The 8,332-nt window shown below is 41.0% G+C and overlaps 1 pseudogene; it reads left to right on the top strand.

Annotated features, from left to right (window-relative positions):
* The window catches only part of LOC110284585, a 30,099-nt pseudogene extending 22,549 nt beyond the window's left edge, over positions 1 to 7,550 (top strand).
* The last annotated feature ends 782 nt before the right edge of the window (positions 7,551 to 8,332 follow it).

Raw genomic sequence — 8,332 nt, 5'->3', positions numbered from 1 at the left:
GAGGAGTGTTCCTCTTTCTCCACATTCTCACCAGCATCTGCTGTCACCTGAATTTTTGATCTTAGCAATTCTGACTCTTGTGAGGTGGAATCTCAGGGTTGTTTTGATTTGCATTTCCCTGCACTCTGGACTCTGATTCTTTTTTTAATTAATTATTTATTTACATTTCCAGTGTTGTCCCCATTCCTGGTCTCTCCTCCATGAATCTTCCAGCTCACCCTCCCTCCCCTTTGCCTCTAAGAGGGTGCTCTTCCACTCACCCACCCACTCCTGCCTCACCCCTGTAGCATACCCCCTCTCTGGAGCATCAAGCCTCCATATCAGTGCCTCCATCCAGCATCAGTGCCTGCCTTCCCATTGGTGCCAGATAAGGCAGTCCTCTGTTACTAATGTATAGGGACCTATGGACTGGCTTATGTGTGGTCTTTGGTTGATGCTTTAGTTTAGAGCTCTTAGGGGTCTGGTTAGTTGATTCTGTTGTTCTTCCTATGGGATTACAATCCCCTTTAGCTCCTTCAGCCCTTCCCCAGGGTGAAGTCCAATGGCTGGCTGTGAGTATCTGCATCTGTCTTAGTCAGGTGCTGGCAAAGTCTCTCAGAGTGCAGCCATACTAGGCTCCTGTCTGCAAGCACATCTTGGTATCAGCAATAGTGTCAGGGTTTAGTGTCTGTGGATGGGATGGATCCCAAGGTGAGCAGTCTCTAGATGGTCTTTCTTTCAGCCTCTGCTCCTTTTTTTGTCCCTGCATTTCTTCACTCATTTTTATGACACTATTTAGTATGTGTATGTATATGTGTGTCTATTTTTGTGTGTGTTCAATTGTACATGTATTTGTAGGGGATAGAAGGATTGAAATCCAGAGGAAAATTTAACTGTGATTTGCATTTTTTTCCAGTGAGGTATATAATTGGTCTAGAAAGCTGGAAATCACATTTGGCTCTGCCTCAATGTGCTGAAGATTATAAACACATACCAGCTTATTCTTAACAGTAAGTCCTGCAGGTTAAACTCAGATTCAAGTCCCTGGCTTGAGGGTAAACACTTTACTGACTAAGCTGTCCCCCAGCCTATTTCTAACTTTAACTTGCATTTATTATTCTGAATGTTGCAGCTTGGGGACTAAAATGAGGAATGGACTTTGAAGATATTCTTACTGAGGAAAGTCCATCATGCTAATGTAAACCTTTATGCAATTTATATAAATGACTTACCTACAAAATAACAGAAATTTAAAAGCTGATTCAGCCTAAGAAGAATGACAACTTGACAACAATAAACTGAACTTATTCTTGAAGAGATTGTTGTATATACTGGGACTAGAGACCGAATTAAAAATTTTGACGTTTGTTCAAAATGAGACAGAAAAAAAAAACTGTTTGGTAAGATGAAAACTTTAGTACTGTGGCTGAAATTTGTAACATTTATTTCCACAACACAGGAAACAGAGACACAATGGCAGATGCATCAGAGGTATATATAAAAAGAGCAGATTGTAAGTGGTTTAGAAAAAGTAATTCCATGTGGACACGTTCACACAGCATGAAAGGATCAACCTGGAGACAGGAGGGAGCAAGTCCTGTGTTGAGAACGAACTACTCTGGAACATGAATGAAAATGTGATGCCAAGCACATGCTGTCTGGGAGAGAAACAGGCCAGGTGTACAGCTGGGGCTTGGATAAGAGGGCATGAATTGCCTCATGCACTGTGGTCAGAGGAGCTTTCAGCAGGCTGGATGCAGGCAAGACCAATCTCCTCAGATGAAATATGTTGGAGACAAAATACAGTGCAAAAAATGACTCAAAATAGAAGGGTTGACACGATTTTCAAAACACTTTTGAAACTGCTTATGAACAAGATACTTTGAAGAATGAACACTGTCTTGGGGGTGTCTAGTCACTTGTGCTTATTTTTTAATTATTAATACTATCTTAATAACTGGAACTACACATTATTAGATATTAACACAAACTGGAAAAAGCCTATGAAACATCAACCAGTGTTTAACTGGAAAACTCTGCCTTGGTGTTTTTTTTTTAGAAGTAGATATGATGATTCTACTGTGCCTAAAACTACAAAATTGTATTTAACCATATGAGCCAAGAAGTCTCATCATGGTACAAAAAGAAAGAAATGGGGGAGGGTTGATAGATAGAGATTAAGAATCATAGCTCTAAGATACAAATAGGTGTAACCATATTGTAGTAAAAAAGAGAACAGAGTTTCCACACATGCCCTGGTTTTCAGAAGCAATGAATATTAGATAAAATTTCCATTATGTCTACAGCATTGATTCTAATGCAAACCCATCAACTGCATCCATCTCTTCACTTAACTCTGTCGTTTCTATACTGTACATGGATTGATTTGCTTGTCTTTATGCCTAACTTCTCTAGTAGAATTTTAATCTTTTGAGACCAGTTACTGTGCTTTGAGTCTTTTGATTTTTTTCAATACTTCTATGATTTTAGCATATACCAGAGTTTAAATAATTCTTTTAAAGAACAGATATAGAATAGATCATAAAAGCCTTGCTAATAATGATGTAGTGACATAGGTAGAGGACACTAAAAGTTATACCTTAATCCAGTGTAAGAAAAAATACACATGAACAACAGAAAATATGTATGTACATATTTCTTGTAATGAGAAAGCATTCGATGCTAATAATAAATTGTCTAATGGCCTGTACTCACAGACATTAAGGGATTATTTCACTATGTAAAAACCAGTTAGGAAATATTGCACCGTGTGTATGTGTGTGTGTGTGTGTATGTGTAGTATGATTTTGTAACAAATATAATCAAAGAAAAAGGGTTATCCACTTGAGAGTGTGAGGGTATGAGAAGGGTTTGAAGGAGAGTAACTGGGAGTGGCTGGGCAAGAGAAAGAAAAGAGGAGGGAAAGTGTTATAATTGTACTTCAGTTAGAACCAGTTGGTCACCCCTATGTTCTAGTCTCTTTGTTGCAAGATGGTTCTCCACAGGCTAAAGAAAGAGAAACCTGGACATCAACCCAGCTCACAATACCGTTGACCTAAAATCTGTCCTACCTACAAGATATGCTGGGGCAATGGTGGCACAGTAGTTGGTTAGGAGTGGCTAACCAATGCCTCATTTAACTTAAGGATCACACCACCACGTCTGACACTGTCTAAAGGGCCAGGAACTAGAGACTGGATATCTCAGATACCTAGAGTGGAACCTAATAAATGGAAGAAATGATTTCTAAAGACAATCTTCTATTCTTATTGGAGCCTTGTTAAGTCCTCATCAGAGAAGTTTCTTCCAGCAGCAGATAGGAGCAGGTTGCAGAGATAGACATTACAAGGAGAAAAAGGGTCACTTAGAGATCTCAGTCAGGTCCCTCTCTGAGATCAGGAAACTCCACAGAAAGGAGAAAGGAATATTTGAGTGTCAGAGGGGTTGAAGGACACTAGGAGATTACGGCCCATTGAATTACCTAATCAGGACTAATTTGGCCTCAGCAAGCACCGGCCCTGCATGGGTATGCACCAGGCCCTTTGAGTATGTTCTATAGCTTTAGCTTGTTGTTCTTCTGGGGCTTTTCATAATGGAAGTGGGTGTGTCTCTCACTCTTTTGATTACTCTTGGGATTCTTTTCCTCCTATTGTTTTTTCGCTTTGTCTTACTGTATTTTGTCTTGTCATGTTTAGTTGTTTCTTGGAGGCTTGCTCCTTTGAAGAAAAAAGGACTAAAGTGGAATTGGGGAAGTGGGGGAGGTGGAGGGAGCAAGGAGGAGTGGAAGGAGTAGAAATTGTGGTCAAGATGTTTTATATGAGAAAAGGATATTTTATGTTAAAATAAATAAATAAAACATTCTATTTAAGATTGAATGTCCCAATGTCTCTCATTCTTTGTCTAGCAGTAGGACACACACACACATACACACACACCAAAACAAAACACAAAAACAAAACCAAAACCAAACTCAATGGCATCTTGGAGGTTCTTTGTCTCATAATGTTTTGTCTGGACCTTTGTTTAACCTTACAACTCCTTTGAGTATATATCATGACTTTCAGTTTTATGTTTTTATGGGATTCCTTGTGTATAAATGTGTGTAACACAGTGTCTACATATGTTTGCCATATTCCTGTTTGTTTTGCTTTGTTTATTTTATTTTGTTTTATTTCATTATTATTTTCTAGGTGCCTTTTTCTTTTCTAAAGAGAAACAGAAAGGGTATGAATTCAGATGGAATGAAAAGTGGGGAGAATCTTGTAGGGGTCAGGGAAGGTAAAACCATATTCAGAATGTATGGTGTGGAAAAAAATCTATTTTCAATAAAAGAAGGAAGAAAAAAAAGATCAGGGGGAAACTGATACATTGTCAAAATTAGCTTGCAGGGCTGTAACTATGGATCAGTGGATAAAACACTTGCCATACAAGTGTGTAGACAAGATTCCAAGTTCCCATAACCTACAAAAAACCATGAGACATACATATAGTGGGCCCTCTGAAATTCCAGCACCACAGAGGCAGAGGAACAGGATCCTTGTGCAAACTTAGTAGCTAGACTAGAAAGAAGTAGCAAAATCCATATTCACCTGAGAGACCCTATCTCTATGAACAAAGTGGACTGTAATCTAGGAAGACATCAGATATGTTATCAGATAACTTTGAGGGACACACATGTACATACACACAAATACACACACAAGCATGAATATATGCGAAGCAAATATAAATAAAAAAAAGGAAACTAGAGGCATTCGCTATTTTCTCCATTTTTTATTGGATATTTCATTTATTTACATTTCAAATGTTATCTCCTCCGGAAACCCCCTACCCTGTCCTCCCTTTTTAAAGCTTTCTTCTACATAGAAAGAATTGTCAGTAGCATTGAACAGAGGTGGAGATACCCTGGACTTCCCAACCTCTTACTGCTAGTAAAAGGACCTTGAGCATTGTAACGTAAAGGTAGAGTCAGGCCTCTATATTTGAAATGGTAGGAGCGATTATTGTGTAAAATCAACATCAGTAATCAGAAGATATTAACTCTCCAGCTATTCTGCCCATCATGTTACATCAGTATTATTTTTACTTATCACAACATTCTTGACTTGATCAATGCCAAGATCAATGCTAGCTGTTTTAAACAGTCCAGGACTATCTACCTAGAAAATATTGCTATGTAATATTAATATTTATTAATCAACTAATAGTCAAGACAATACCCACAGACATTGTTCACAGGCTCAACTCATCCTGAAAATTCCCTAATTGAGTACCGTCTCAGAACACTCTAGAATTTATCAAGTTGAGAGTTAAAAGCAAATAGAACTGAGTGTGATAGCATACACCTTTAATCTCAGTACCTAGAAGGCAGAAGCTAACAGAGTCCTATGAGTTTGAGACTAGGCAAGGATATGTCTCCAACAAAATAAAAAAACAAGCTAAGACAATTGCTTGGGACAGTAACTATTTAACTACCAGTAAGTTTAACATTAGTTAGTACTACTATGGAGTGAATACTTATGCAGAGTCTCATAAGTCTGTCTAGTTCTTTCTCATCAAGGCCTATTTTGGAGCTATCAATTCTCTTCTGATAGTTCATGATGTGCTTTCTTGTAAGTTTGGCTGAGTTAAATACACCCTGCTACTTCTGGTTTCTTCTTATTTTTTGGTAGTCATTATTGTTTTAATACTGCCTCTACAAGGAATAAGGGTGCTTTCCTATAAGTCATCTGTAGAAGCCTCTGGCTCCCTGCTTTTTTTATTGCTGAGAAATGGTTCCACTCCCTTCGAATTCCACCTGTAGCTTTCTATTTATAAATACTTAGCTAGTGCTTTTCTTGGCTGCAGATGTAGGGGGATTTAAATTCTGCTCCTTTGGCAGATTGGAGTGGAATTAAATTGGAGGAAGGGAAGCTTATTATTTACATTGCATTCTAAAATCAGATCCCTCAATACAGAGAATGTAGCCAACTTCATACTTCTTATAATTTAACACTGTGAGCTCCCTTATTTGTATAAGCTCAGAGGCTTTTTAATTCAAATTAATCACCATGCTCACATTCTGCCACATAGGACACCAACAGGCCATTGCTGGATTTGGAGTAGCACTTGAAAATCACCTAAGTCTCTACACCTTATACACCTCTACCACACTTCCTTGGCCTATTTCTGTACTGAACTAATGTTAGTCCTCATTTGAGTACTAAGATTTATATAATTCGGTTCCGAAACCATCTCATTCAGAGCCAGAGCCAGAGCCACAGCAGCTGGTCGACACCCGTCCACGAACAGTCCACCATCAGGTGGGAAATCGTGCTCCTGGAAGCCGGGCAATGTGGCAACCAGATGGGAGCCAAGTTCTGGAAAGTCATTAGTGATGACATAGCATCAAGCCTACTAGAACTTATCATGGGGACAGTGACCTCCAGCTGAAGAGAATCAGTGTCTACTACAACGAGGCCACAGGTGGAAATTATGTCTTCCGAGCTGTGCTGGTTGACCTGAAACCTAGCACCGTGGACTCTATCTGCTCTGGCCCCTTTGGAAGCAGCCAGAAAACTGTGTGTGGTCAATCCGGAGCAGGCAACAACTGAGCCAAGGGTTACTAACACCGAGGGTGCAGTTAGTGGATGTAGTCCTGGACATGGTGCGCAAAGAGGCAGAAATCTGTGACTGTCCCCAGGTCTTCCAGCTCACCCACTCGCTCAGAGGTGGCACCGGCTCAGGCATGGGAACCTTGCTCATCAGCAAGATCCTGGAGTTCTCAGACAAGGTCATTAATATGTTCAGCGTGGTGCCACCAGCCAAAGTGTCTGACATGGTGGTGGAACCCTACAATGTCACGCTGTCTGTACATCAGCTGGTAGAGAATACAGATGAGACCTACTGTTTGGACAATGACCACACCCACCTACGGGGACCTCAGCCACCAGCCACCATGAGTGAGGTGACCACCTGCCTGCGCTTTCCAGGCAAGCTCAATGTAGATCTATGCAAGCTGACTGTGAACATGGTGCCATTCCCCCGTCTCCACTTCTTCATGCTAGGATTCCCACTCTTGACCAGCAGGGGCAGCCAGCAGTACCAGGCCTTCACCATTCCTGAGCTAACCCAACAGATGTTTGATGTTAAGAACATGATGGCTATGTGTGACCTTACATGGTTGCTACCTGACCAAGGCTACTGTCTTCTAGGGATGGATGTCCATGCAGGAGGTGGACGAGCAGATGCTAAGTGTGCAGAGCAAGAACAGCAGCTACTTGGTTGAGTGGATCTCCAGCAATGTCAATACAGCCCTGTGTGACATTCTATCCCGGAATCTGGAAATGGCAGCTACTTTCATCAGCAACAGCAAAGCCATCCAGGAGCAGTTCAATCACATCTTGGAGCAGTTCACCACCATGTTCAGGTGCAAGGCCTTCCTGCACTGGTACACGGGCGAAGGTATGGACCAGATGGAGTTTATGGAAGCAGAGAGCAATATGAACTTGGTGTCCGAGTACCAGCAGTATTAGGATGCCACTGCTGCAGAGGTCGAGTTCGAAGAGGAGGCTGAAGAGGAGATGGCTTAAGTCTCCTGCCATTACTCTGCCCCTGGGGCATACCAGCAATGCTTTGATCCTGAGCACCCCACCTCTGCACCCAGCTCCCTTGTTCCATCTGATCCCATGAGCACCTTCATCATGAGGGCCAAGCCCACAGACCAGGTTGTTTCTCTTTGCTTCACCTTTAACTCCTAAACCCCACTATCTCTCCAATCTGCCAGGGAAGGGCTCTTCTAGTTCCCATTAACGCCCTCCGCCCCACCCTACCTCCTTATATATAGAAAATCCTTTCTTTTATTTCCTGTCCATTCCCCAGCACTCCTGAAACATTCTCCACCTCTGATATGCCCAGATATTTTAGATCTTGACTTAACATTTTCCCCAGCCTCTCACCTTGCCTTACCTCTGAACTCACAGCTCCCCACTCCTGACCCAGAACCTTTACTCTGGCTCCCATAAGTCCTTGTGTGTTTCTGCCCTTGTACCTTAGTTTAGTTCCTACCAGAGAAGTGCTGAAGGAAGAGGAAAGAGAGGCCTGTTGCCTGGAGTGAGAGAGCTCCTTATTAATATGTACCCCAACCTGGTCTCCCCTGCTGACCCTCCATCAATAAATGAGTCATTTCTTTGAAAAAAAAATATGATTCAATTTTCTTCATGAATCAATGTGTTTCCAGTTAATAATATAACCAACCTGTTTTTATTTATTTATTTATTTATTTATTTATTTATTTATTTATGGTTTCCTGGTCAATTTCTCTCCCCTTTCATCTAAGGATTGTTTTCTCTCTGAGATTTCTGAACATGAGCAT

The sequence above is a fragment of the Mus caroli genome, chromosome 18 (assembly GCF_900094665.2).
Source record: "Mus caroli chromosome 18, CAROLI_EIJ_v1.1, whole genome shotgun sequence".
Classification (NCBI taxonomy): domain Eukaryota; kingdom Metazoa; phylum Chordata; class Mammalia; order Rodentia; family Muridae; genus Mus; species Mus caroli.
Note: the sequence above shows the minus strand (reverse complement) of the source record. Positions and strands in the feature narration are given on the sequence as shown.